Source organism: Schistocerca americana, chromosome 5 (genome assembly GCF_021461395.2).
Source record: "Schistocerca americana isolate TAMUIC-IGC-003095 chromosome 5, iqSchAmer2.1, whole genome shotgun sequence".
Taxonomy (NCBI): domain Eukaryota; kingdom Metazoa; phylum Arthropoda; class Insecta; order Orthoptera; family Acrididae; genus Schistocerca; species Schistocerca americana.
Genome location: NC_060123.1, coordinates 516,066,413 through 516,078,583, shown reverse-complemented (window position 1 = coordinate 516,078,583; position 12,171 = coordinate 516,066,413). Strand labels below are relative to the sequence as shown.

The 12,171-nt window shown below is 46.0% G+C and overlaps 1 pseudogene; it reads left to right on the top strand.

Moving 5' to 3' along the window:
- Nucleotides 1-11,846: 11,846 nt before the first annotated feature.
- LOC124617041 lies at nt 11,847-11,964 on the top strand (annotated as a pseudogene).
- Nucleotides 11,965-12,171: the final 207 nt, after the last annotated feature.

Here is a 12,171-nt window from a genome sequence, read left to right as displayed (position 1 = left end):
ACCTGCAGCTGGTCAGCAAGTGATGCTAACGCAGAGATCGGAAATGAGCTCCTTAAACTCGCTTTAAACTCGCCAGGAGGCCCTGGGACGTCATATCCGAACTCACCGTCCCTGTATGCTCAGAGACTCAAGTCGCCAGTTTCCGCCGCTGTCCGTTTAACCGAAAACTCACCACTTGAGTCCGTTGCCGGGTGCAAGTCTACTACACCAGCGTGGAAAGGAGCGCTAGTGCTCGAGTTCGCAAGGGTCATCGTGGACTCGCGGCGTTGCTGCTACATGCATTTTTCTGTCTGTATGAGAGGCTAATTTCAGTAACTACTGTAGGTATTTTCATACGATTTTCGCTGATCCATAAACCGATTAACGAGGAAGATTTGTATATACAGTATATTATCGCTACGCCAGACATGATGTGCGACCGTAGATATTTAGTGTTTTAGTGTTTCCAGTGCAAAGTCGGTACGAGTCTCTAGTTATTACAAATAAGCAGTATATTAGGTGAGTGCCTGGCGTTACCTGGATGTGTATTTATTCCAGTCTTCTAATAGTCCATACCCTTCCCTGTCTCTTTCCACTTCCTCCTCCACCCTCCTCCAATCTCTCTCTGACCACCTCCTCCACCCCGTTTCTTTGTCTACGTCCTCCCGCCCGTTACTCTATCCATCTGCTTCTCCACCCCTCCTCCCCTCTTTTCTCCATCTGCTCCTCACCCTGTTGTCCATCTCTTCCTCCCCCTCTAAGTCTATCTCTAACTCCCACTCCATCTTCTCCTCAATCCTCTGTCCTTCTCCCCCTTACCCTTCTGTCTCCTCCTTACGCCCCCAAACTCTACTTTCACCTCCCCCATCTCTCTGTCCGTCTCCTCCTCCGCCTCTCGCCCTCCGTCTCTACGAGTTGTAACGCTCCAAGGACAGAAAACCACAATTAACAAACTTCGTGAAAACTTAAGGTAGGGAAGTGAGTCATCTTGACAATGACAACAACTATTGGTGATAGAAAAATTAATTACACTGATAATGTTTTGATTAACAACTATAACACTTATGTACTGAGAGTAACATGCAAAAGAGGAGATCAAAGGAAAGTGTTGTCATGCATTATCTTTTAAACATCTATAGAATAAATTTAACTTCATGTTAACTAAGGTGAAATCCAAGGTGGTTATTCAGTCAAAGATAACATTTACCATGGGAGAGAGTTGTAGCCGCATCGAAAAGGAAATTCAATGCGCCTACAATGCAACTCGGATATGGAAATGTTTAGTTAGTTGCTCTAGAGTACTAGTGCGATAGTTTTCTGGAAGCAAACGCTATTAGATAGTTTCAGTTGTGAAAGTCCGATAGTTCGGGAGAGAGAGACTAAAGCCATACTCAGTCATTCGACTGAATAAAGTAATATTTATCGTTATCAACACGACGGTGATTTAAATTGAGTGATACTGATTTACTGGACTTAACCTTCAGACTGAAGAACAGTTGCGAACTTGACAGTAATGGATCAGTGACACGAAAACTATTCGTGGTCTTGAGTAGGACACAATAATACAAAGTCATGAAGAAAAACCAATACGCTGTTCAATCAAAAGTTGTTGTCAACGTCACTATTACTGGACTGATGAGAAGTTAATGTCGAGGGATGACATATCGGTGTGTGTGCGTGATAGGGACAAACAATTAATTACAAAAAGATTAATAAACTATCAGTCAAGAGATAAATCAGATGTGTCGCCTACATGATTCAAGGAATAATATTACGTATGTTCGTGCTAGTAATTGAGTCTTTTAAACATTTTGACTGTGTGAAGACAGGAATAAGAGACAGTGAAAGGCGAATAATATGAAAATCAGCATTACGGCGTGTTACAAGACGTTACTTCAACATAAGTGATCTCTGGAGTTACGTTGTACCGTTGTTAATAATTTGACGCAGCAACTTCATAGCAACGGAATTACGAACAGCAATTATTAATCCTCACTAAGGATGACGTGAAAAATAACCGTAATAATAGGACTAAGAACCAAGATTTCACTGCTCAACGAAACAAACCGGCCATAAGATAAACAATAGATCATTTAATACAAACTGATAAGACTGTTACGGACGAACAGTAGAATATTTCTTAACTACTGCTGTGTTTTACGAGAGTTACAGGTGCTGTTCCACGTCATACTGACGGGGACGAACATCATTACGAGTCGCATCTCCTCCCGACGAGTGCAGGAGGGGAGGGACGTCACAGTGTACATACGTCAGTACTCCGCAGGGATATTTCTGGTACCACAAATTGATCAGCCCTTCCCTGTTCCGTACACGAATGGCACGTAGGAAGAAGTTTACCGGTAAGTCTCTGTAACCGCTCTGACTTCTCGAGTTTTCTCGCCGGGGTCATTTCGCGAGACAAATGTGGGAGTAAGTAATGTGTTATCCTACTCTTCCCAGAAAGTACTCTCTCCAAAATTCAGTAGTAAACGTCTCCGTGACGGACAGCGCCTCTGTTGTAGCGTCTACCACTGGAGTTTGCAGAGAATCTCTGTAAGGCTCTCACGCGGAGTAAACGATCCCGTGGCGAAACACGACGCTCTTACTTGGATCTTCTCTGTCTCTTCTGACAGTCTTACCTGGCTAGGGTCCAAGACTGATGAACAGTACTCAAGAGTCAGTCGAACAAGCGCCTTATCAGCCACTTCCTCACTCTGTGAATTATCTTTTTTTTAAAGATTCTTCCTACGAATCTATCTGGTCTCTGCTTTCCGTAGTATTTGTTATGCGGCCGTTCGACTTAAGGTCGCCCCAGATAGATATTCCTAGATGTTTTACGATAGTTACTGTTTCTTGCAATTTGTCAACAATAGTGTAGCGGTACAGTAGTGAATTTATTTGCACATTTCTATGCGCAATATGTTACAGTTGTTTACGTTCAGGGTGAAGTGCTAGTCACTGCATCGTTCATCAATCCTAAATTCTTCTGCAAATCGTTACTTTCACCTGGCGTTGATACCTTCTTATAGGCAACCGGATCATCTGACAATAGCTTTAAAGCGCTTCCGACGCCTTCCACTACGTCTCCTTAACACATTTTATACAGTAACGGTCCTGTCACACTTCCTTCGGAAATTCTGGGAATTACCTTTACATCCGTCGACTTTGTTCCTTTAAGAGCGATGGTTTGAGTTCTATCAGCAAAGAAATCTCGAATCCAGTGGAAAATATTGTCCGACACTCGGTAATCTTGTAACTTTTTAACAAATCAGCAGTGCAGGACAATGTCAAATGCCTTCCTGAAGCCGAATGCATTCGGAGTGTTAACTGCATATGACTTGGAGCCAAAAACACCTTCCGTTCTACTGAGCACATTAAACCAATGTGCACGGCAGTGTGGACAGCAAATCGATTCGCACAGTCTTGGATTATCCATGCCAACATTATTTCGGGTAGTTCCATACGCAATCAGATACGGAAATGACCTCTTTGAATCTCGAACGTAAATCGAGCAGTGAACATGGACATGGAATATGTTGATAAAAGACAAATAGCGGTAAATGTAGAGGTATAACAATAGCTATGTTGCCAGATACTAGACAAGGCTAGACAAGACTTACGTTTAACGAGACCATCGGATGCGACGGAAAAGGAGAATGGGTTGAGGGAAAATGTGTAATAAGAAAGTTATGCGTAAAAAATTAAATGTAGAACTACGTTGCAGGTACAAATGGGCTTTGGTACACACCTTAGAGCCCTGCAACAAAAATCTATGTACAGTAGTTGAAAGAGAGCACAGGCTATACCTGCCTTCAAGCAGGGTAGCAGAAGTCACCGACGGAACTACCGTCCAAAATCTTCCCGTGTCATAGAATCCGTGAACTTACTCTGACCTCAAGGGTACGTTACTTCGAAGAAAATTATCTACTCAACTACAGACACCATAGATTCCTAAAGCATCGGCCAAATAGAGGTGACCGCTAAATGTGTGTAAATGAATGCCCCAAGGGAAGAGATGGTTTCACTGGTACACTATGTCACATCCGGACGCCCTTTCGTGTCGATTCTGAGCAACAGTGTGTCTGAAATATTTTCTTCGGACACTTATAAGAAATCTTCAGTGCAGGGCGTCGCGGTTCTGACCTCCATCACAATGCAACGAACTCCACATCATCTGGTACGTCCACGGGGGTGTTTGGCAGAATTGTGAATAAAATTTGGTGCGAATATTGTTATATTAACCCACCTTACACCTCAAATGAACTTCTGAGCTTTGACATTTTTCTTCCGCACGTGTGGACTCGTGTTGTTTGAAACGCTACCGATACCGAGTATGATGTCGCAGGGTGCTACGGTTCAGCAAGGCTGGAGGTTGTAGGCACCTTCTGTGTCACAGTGGGAGAAAGTGATGGTGTTTCAAAACATTAATCCTTTAATTGTGTAGATCATTGCATCATCTGCAAAATTTTTTTGTTACTGTTAAATTTGTCTACCAATTCATTAATATACAACATGAACAACACGGTTTCCAACATATTTCCATCGAGTATGGCTGAAATTACTTGTACTTCTGTCAACGACTCACCATCCAAGATAGCCTGCTGTGTTCTGTCTAACATTGAGGCCGGTCACAAATTTCGATTGATACCCCAAATGATTGTGTTTTTATTAATTAACGATGTTATGATACTGAGACACATGCTTTTCGGAAGACAGAAAAGGAAAATACGTTCAGCTGATATTTCGGTCCAGTGCTTTCACGATGTCAAGTGAGATTATCTGAAGTTGGGTTTTGCATTATCGATGTTTTTGGAGTCGACGATGCTTGAAGTGGTGGAGCTCATTGTGTTCAATAAACACTCATGTTAAAAAATAACACACACACACACACACACACACACACACACACACACACACACAGAACACTTTGAACGACCAGAGGTAGGACGTTTACATTCACAAGACATGTACACTAGTATGTTCTGCAGAAATGATCAGCATTTCAGTCACCTCGGTTCAGCATGTGCCCTGTTGCCTAGCAGGCACAGGGTCCCCCATGGACCATGAAAACTTATTTCAGGCGTGATGTCACCGACTTGTAAAAGGCGCAAATGGCGTCCTGTGGTATAACCATCCATGCTGCATTCACCTGGTTCCAAAGTTCGTCGGTGGTGACTGGCATGGGGTCACAGCGCTGCACCCATCGTTTCACCATACTCCATACAGTTTCGATTGGTGACAAGTCTGGTAATGTGGCTGCCAGGCATATGTTCGTGCAGCAACATGTGGTCGTGTATTGTCTTGCTGAAAAATGGCGCCTGGTTTGTTGTACAGTATGCGTATGGCTACGGGACGCAGGATGTCATTCACGTAGATTAAACTGGTCACTGTACCCTCGACACAAACCAAGTGTGATTTGTGGTTGTACCCAGTAGCACCCCATACCTCAAGGCCTTTAGTTAGCGGTCCATGTCTCGTGCCAATGCAGTCACTGTGATGCCGCTCACCCTGTCTGCGGCGAACCAAACTGCGGGCGTTACTTTCAAACAAACAGAACCTGGATTCATCCGAAAACAGAGTCTGATACCATGAAACTTCTTTATAAAATATTTGTTTGAACTGCTGAATGAAATTGAATGCAAGTGTCACTTTGTTGGTCTTTATCCTTACAACATTGACCTACAGAATTTGCCCTGGCAAACAGAACTCAAACTTTTGGTATTCATTAATTACTCTCAATATACAACGGTAACGCGATCTGACTGCTACCAAATTAAGTCAAAAGAATGGTCCTGACTAAAAAGAAATCGTAACAATGACCTATACGTTTCATTAAGCACTTACCTCACAAAAATCTTAATTACGTGAACTACTGAAATACACCGAGCGTCAATTCTGCCAGCTAAATAAAAGATTCTAACTACTTAAGCCACTAACTACTAATAGGCAAAGGAAATATTTTGTTGCAAACCAAGTAATGCATTTTTTACCTTACTAATGTGACATGCAGTTCAAACACGAATATAAATCCTCATTGACATTTAGTTCAAATGGTTCAAATGGCTCTGAGCACTATGGGACTTAACAGCTGTGGTCATCAGTCCCCTAGAACTTAGAACTACTTAAACCTAACTAACCTAAGGACATCACAAACATCCATGCCCGAGGCAGGATTCGAACCTGCGACCGTAGCAGTCGCGCGGTTCCGGACTGCGCGCCTAGAACCGCGAGACCACCACGGCCGGCTGACATTTAGTACAAAGGTATATATAATCATGAATAATATTCAATCTCTAAGTCGAACATGTACAGCATCACTGCTGGCTGTTCACCTCCAACTGTCCAACAGTACTTCCATCACTGCTGGCGACTAACTTCCAACTGCCCAACACTACTGGCGATTTACTTCCAACAACGAGTCCAGCCAGCTACAAAGAAAGCGCAGTCAGAGATCCAAAGCAAAGCGCTACATAGCGCTGCCAACACAGAAGCAGCCCACTTACAACCATTCCTGTCCCAAGTGACGTCGCTCCATACACCAGTGCCTTCTAATATGTTTTTGTACGTTCGTGAAAGGTAAGCGGAAAAATTGACGACGCGCACGCAACCCATGCCGTTATAAACGGCGGCGGACTGTTACTCCTGATAATGCACGATGTGTTCCACTGTTGCGCCAGAGCCGAGGAGGCGCGGATATGTTCTGCAATGCCATTCAGATGACATGTCGATCTTCTCCGGGGGTGGTCTTGGTGGTGCGACCTGATCCATCTCTCGTGTTATATGGCCTTCCGTGAACCAATCTGCACTCACCTGCTGCAGTGCCGAAACACTTCGTCCCACACGAGCAGCAGTTTCCCGGATGGATGCATCTCATTCTCTCATGCCAATAATGTGCCCTCTTTCAAACTCACCGATTTGACGGTACGGTTCTCGCATACGTCCTCGAGGCATCCTGCACTCATACATTACCTTCGGTTTATAGCGTCAACGAGAGCCACAAGCCCATTTTGTCGGTAGGTGGTGTTGCGCCGCGATGTCCATGTTGACCTCGAACCCGCGGGCCGACATGGTTCAAATGCTAACCATTGCTGCAAAACATACTAACGTACGTGTGCTGTGACTATGAACGTGCTATCTCCAGTCGTTCGAAGTTTTCTGATTTTTTTCTGAATATGAGTGCATCTCATTATGTTTGAGCTCAGGATATGCTCTACTATTCTAGATTAAATATGAGATTGGACGGTAGTTGTGTGGTCCACTTTTCATACCCTTCCGGTAGCGGCGTGTGGCTTGTGCTTCCTCCCAGTCACTGACGTTTTGTTTTAAATAATATAAAACAGATGTATTCACAAAAATTAAAATAGCTTATTAAGATACTGGTCGCACGCAGTCAGAAAATCTCGAGCGCCAATAAAAAAAGAAGAAGAAAGTATGGAATAAAGCAGACCAAGGGAAGAGGTACATCGCATAAGGACATAAAGAAATGCATGAAAATGGGAGTAGCAAGGAAAATGAATTTCAGATGTCCTATGAAACTATAAGTGGCGACCAAAAAGTTTCCGTTGGAATGCCGTACAGCTCAGAATCGGGATGTAAGTCAGGCAAAATCGCAGTGGGCATTGAGGCAATTATCCCACCTACGCATGAAGTTGAAAATACGTGGCTGGTGAAACAGTTGTCCTGCAGCGTGAAGAAGGCCGTAGCTGCCTGCTGCACACCCTCGTCCGACAGGACTCGTCGACACTTCAACGCCTTTGTTGAGGAACCGAAGGCGTGATAATCGCATGGGAAGATATCAGGACTACAGGGTGGGTACTCGAGTGTCTCCTACTTGAGTTTGCGTAAGTTCTGCGTTACGACATTTGCGACATGGACATGGAAATCAGTACACCATTCCACAACGGTGGCTTTCGACAGACATCCTGCCCCATAGACATTTCTCATTCTACACTCCTGGAAATTGAAATAAGAACACCATGAATTCATTGTCCCAGGAAGGGGAAACTTTATTGACACATTCCTGGGGTCAGATACATCACATGATCACATTGACAGAACCACAGGCACATAGACACAGGCAACAGAGCATGCACAATGTCGGCACTAGTACAGTGTATATCCACCTTTCGCAGCAATGCAGGCTGCTATTTTCCCATGGAGACCATCGTAGAGATGCTGGATGTAGTCCTGTGGAACGGCTTGCCATGCCATTTCCACCTGGCGCCTCAGTTGGACCAGCGTTCGTGCTGGACGTGCAGACCGCGTGAGACGACGCTTCATCCAGTCCCAAACATGCTCAATGGGGGACAGATCCGGAGATCTTGCTGGCCAGGGTAGTTGACTTACACCTTCTAGACCACGTTGGGTGGCACGGGATACATGCGGACGTGCATTGTCCTGTTGGAACAGCAAGTTCCCTTGCCGGTCTAGGAATGGTAGAACGATGGGTTCGATGACGGTTTGGATGTACCGTGCACTATTCAGTGTCCCCTCGACGATCACCAGTGGTGTACGGCCAGTGTAGGAGATCGCTCCCCACACCATGATGCCGGGTGTTGGCCCTGTGTGCCTCGGTCGTATGCAGTCCTGATTGTGGCGCTCACCTGCACGGCGCCAAACACGCATACGACCATCATTGGCACCAAGGCAGAAGCGACTCTCATCGCTGAAGACGACACGTCTCCATTCGTCCCTCCATTCACGCCTGTCGCGACACCACTGGAGGCGGGCTGCACGATGTTGGGGCGTGAGCGGAAGACGGCCTAACGGTGTGCGGGACCGTAGCCCAGCTTCATGGAGACGGTTGCGAATGGTCCTCGCCGATACCCCAGGAACAACAGTGTCCCTAATTTGCTGGGAAGTGGCGGTGCGGTCCCCTACGGCACTGCGTAGGATCCTACGGTCTTGGCGTGCATCCGTGCGTCGCTGCGGTCCGGTCCCAGGTCGACGGGCACGTGCACCTTCCGCCGACCACTGGCGACAACATCGATGTACTGTGGAGACCTCACGCCCCACGTGTTGAGCAATTCGGCGGTGCGTCCACCCGGCCTCCCGCATGCCCACTATACGCCTTCGCTCAAAGTCCGTCAACTGCACATACGGTTCACGTCCACGCTGTCGCGGCATGCTACCAGTGTTAAAGACTGCGATGGAGCTCCGTATGCCACGGCAAACTGGCTGACACTGACGGCGGCGGTGCACAACTGCTGCGCAACTAGCGCCATTCGACGGCCAACACCGCGGTTCCTGGTGTGTCCGCTGTGCCGTGCGTGTGATCATTGCTTGTACAGCCCTCTCGCAGTGTCCGGAGCAAGTATGGTGGGTCTGACACACCGGTGTCAATGTGTTCTTTTTTCCATTTCCAGGAGTGTATGAAGTATGTATACTGGTGTTTGTCCTTCGGCAGCCAAGAAAAGAATAACAGCATGTTGGTCCTGCTTGGATGCATTTGGCAATAACGTCGTCAAAGTTAACGTTTCCGCTTTTACTGCACGGAACTCGGAAAGACATAACTGCCATACTAATCCCTCTCCTACAAGTCGGTGCTTACATGCCCGCGCCAGAGTCCTGCTACGTATAAGCTGCAGCAACGCTCCCAAACGGAAACATTTTGATCACTCCTTTTGCAGGGGGAATCACTTAAAACTTGCACTTGAGATATGGCTCAGATGGAAAGTGCTATTGATGTGCAGTTTTCACAAAATGGATTGGTAGTCACGTTCTCGTATTCTTAGTCTGTGAACAGAGTGTAATAATACTTAAAAAGTGTATTTTTTTGTGGAAACATACATTTTTAATGGAACGATGCCTATTGACATAAACTAAAAATAGAGTAAATTAGAATGTTGGTGGTGTTTGTTGCAGGCTCCTAGTGCGAGTCTTTTGCGAGATAATGTATTTCGAGAAGTTTCCACACCAACACGTATTTGTGCCTTTCAATCCGCGTACCTGATAGGTACGACGTCGTTCGCTATGTTTGCTTATACTGTGCTTGTGGGTTGCTTCATTGCTTGCGACTTGCTAGTCAGTTAGTGTGTAATATTCCAAGCAGTAAATTGTGAATGGACAATGGGATTTAGCAATGCAGAAAAAGCCTACCTGCTCATGGTGTATGGAGAGTGTAGCAAGAGTGCAGTTCGTTATTGTACGGTGTATGCCATAAGATATCCCAATAAACGTCAACCATCTCGGCAATTATTTATCAACCTCGTCAAACAGTTGCGTGAAAGTAGTAGTGTAACACGTAAACAACGTAACGGAAGGAAGAAAAACGACGACAGAAGAGGGGTTAAGGAATATTCTTGCTGCTGTTGAAATTGATCCGCACGTTAGCTCCCCGCATTCGCACGAGGAGGTGGCATGAGTCGGGCAAGTGTCCTACACACTCTCCATCGACATGGGTTCCATCCCTGCCACAGCTCTCTCCATCAAGTGCTGCGTGGAGACGATTATGAGAATCGTGTTAACTTCGGTACAGGGGCTTTAAGACAGGATACTTCAGTTACATCACGCATTTTGTTTAATTATTTAGCTACATATACCAATCGTGCCCAGGCAAATTGCCGAAACATGCAACACTGGTCTGTCGCCAAACCCCGTTGGCTTCGTCAGGTAGCATGTCAGCATCCGCTGAGTGTAAACGTGTGGTGTGGGATGATGAACCATCAGCTCATAGGCCCTTCTTTCATAAAACGATCTTTCATGGATACTGTAGACTAGGAGCAACCGGTGGTACGAACATCAAGGCTATCCAGCACAAAGTGCACGAAATACCACAGCATGTCTTCACGAACTGTTTCCAAATTGTTGGACTGGACGCAGAGAACATTTACCTGGGTCGATCCCTTCCCCGGATTTTACGGCTCTAGACTTTTTCTGTAGGGGAAGCTGAAAAATTCTGTCTACAAGGACATACCATCTACATCCGATGATATGCAACGACGTATTACTGCAACCTGTTTGGACATCTCCAATGAAATGCTAGCACGTGTGCAGCAGTCATTCTTTACCAGACTGGAAGCGTTTATTGCCGTTGTCGGTGGTAATTTGGAACACAAAATGTGATGGCCATTTGTATCGGTACTGGCTAGAATCCAAATAACTAGTGTATTTCCTTGTGTTGTTCTTTAGTGTGTGCTACAACAGATATTGTACAGGTGCCAATGTGGAAACTTTCCAAAATTCGATATCTCGTAAACAACTGCTAAGGTCATCAGTCCCGAAGCTTACACACTACTTAACCTAAATCCTAAGGGCCTTAATCCTAAGGACAAACACACACATACACACACACACATACACACACACACACACACACACACACACACACACACACACACATACACACATGCCCGAGTGAGGACTCGAAGCTCCGCCGGGACCAGCCGCACAGTCCATGACTGCAACGCCCTAGACCGTTCGGCTATTGGGTAACATTACGAGCCCCTGACTACCAACGAGCCCATGACTACCAATACATCTGTGAAAACCGTATATCAATAGCGCTTTCTTTTTCCGTGATATTTGCGGTTCAAGTTTAAAATGAGCCACTCTGAAGAATAGGTGACAGAGAGATCAGGCGTATTTTGAATAGGCATCACAGGAGAAGTGAATGGAAATCATAGTTAGGCTATTCCGAATTCAGACGCACAGTTAAACTGGGCAGATAATTGTTTTGTAACGACTGAATTGGCCAGCGTTTGTGGTGGGCTGCGGCAATGGCAGGCAGAGGTCAGGATATCGGTGAACCATCACACAGGGGGAGTGAGACCATGGTGTGGTGAGTGGGTGCCTGCTAGAGACCTACCTGGATATCAGAGAAACAGCATTGACAAACAATACATTTGTTGTTCAGTATATACATCAGTGGCAACGGCCTTGCCGCAGTGGATACACCGGTTCCCGTGTGATCACCGAAGTTAAGCGCTGTCGGACGTGGCGGGCACTTGGATGGGTGACCATCCGGGCCGCCATGCACTGTTGCCATTTTTCGGGGTGCACTCAACCTCGTGATGCCAATTGAGGAGTTACTCGACCGAATAGTAGCGGCTCTGGTCAAAGAAAACCATCATAACGACCGGGAGAGCGGCGCGCTGACCACAGGCCCCTCCTATTCGCATCCTCAACTGAGGATGACACGGCGGTCCGATGGTCCCGGTGGGCCACTTGTGGCCTGAAGACGGAGTGCTATAT